The sequence below is a fragment of the Penaeus monodon genome, chromosome 20, assembly GCF_015228065.2.
Source record: "Penaeus monodon isolate SGIC_2016 chromosome 20, NSTDA_Pmon_1, whole genome shotgun sequence".
In the NCBI taxonomy this organism is placed as follows: domain Eukaryota; kingdom Metazoa; phylum Arthropoda; class Malacostraca; order Decapoda; family Penaeidae; genus Penaeus; species Penaeus monodon.
Window position 1 is genome coordinate 24,960,872 of NC_051405.1, and position 1,274 is coordinate 24,962,145.

The following is a 1,274-nucleotide window of genomic DNA, read 5'->3' on the forward strand; positions in this document are numbered from 1 at the left end:
GCCAATATCTGAGAAGAATCAAACATACACATACACTACATAAACTAAAACAGTATTGCCTTCGTGTCACTTTGGCCCCTTGATCAATAGGAGAAACACGGTGAACAGATGGACAAACGGTGGGCGATGATGAACAGATGGTAACTGAACGAGAAAAGTGTTCAAGGGGGGAGACAGGGTAATCTACAAAACTGAATACTTAAGTATTAATTGATCACTGAATGAGGAGATGGCACCTAAATAGAACACTGAACACTGGATTATCCTTACTGATTGCTGTTCGAGAATAATACTTCTCCTAGAACATTGATTAAGCAGCAAACACACCCACTGAACATAAGGTGAACAAAGACTATCTCAAAAAAGCCTGAGGGTGAGTCAACAGTTCTACGTTGAACACACACGATCAAAAATCCAACTCTTGAACATTGAACGGAATCTGAACAGTATTTTCGCATGGATGAAATAACAGCGTGGAATTAGCAGTGTTTTCTGACACATGGAAGAAATCTACTCGTTATTTATCTGCTTCTCGAACATTCCATCCGGGGAATACCCTTTACTTATTTATCTTATTTATCACGGTATATCTCTCCTAAATACATATTCACTTTTATATACGTTGAAGAAGTCTGTAGATGTGAACGCCACAGAGAAGAAGAAATAGATATAAACAAGGCGAAGAATTGTTCATATTAACTGCAATAATCACGATAAATTATATCTTTTCAGTAAACGCTTTTGGTCTATCTTTGTCTCCGCCCTTGCCATGCGCCTGACGAAACTAGGTCTTCATGACGCTTGCTTCCACCTCCGTCCGCCATTTTGTGTGTTTTCTTCGCCAGCTGGAACGCCTTCGTACCTTCTTTTCTTCGGAATAAAATCCTTTTCTTCGTTTTTCTTCCTGAAGAACAGTTCTATGCTAGTGAATCTGGTATTATGAGACGCGAAAATAATCGAACTTCACTTGGCGAAGGGCGTGTCATGCTGTTTTTTTTAGAACGAGAGAGAGACTCGCGCGCCGGCTACGTGACGTCATCACCACCATGCACCGTCATGAGATCTTGACAGTTTATCGATTTTTCTCCACTTTTCATGATCCATATGCCAGGTTGTCCGAGGTTAAGAATGTACTAGTGGATAAGCATTAAAATCGTTTTTTTTTTAGGTTTCTTTTCTCTTCCTTTTAAATTCTCCATCGAGGCATTTCCTCACCAACGACTCTGCGGAAGGATAACATGCGGTGTCCAAAAATGGTATTTTATTTTCTCACT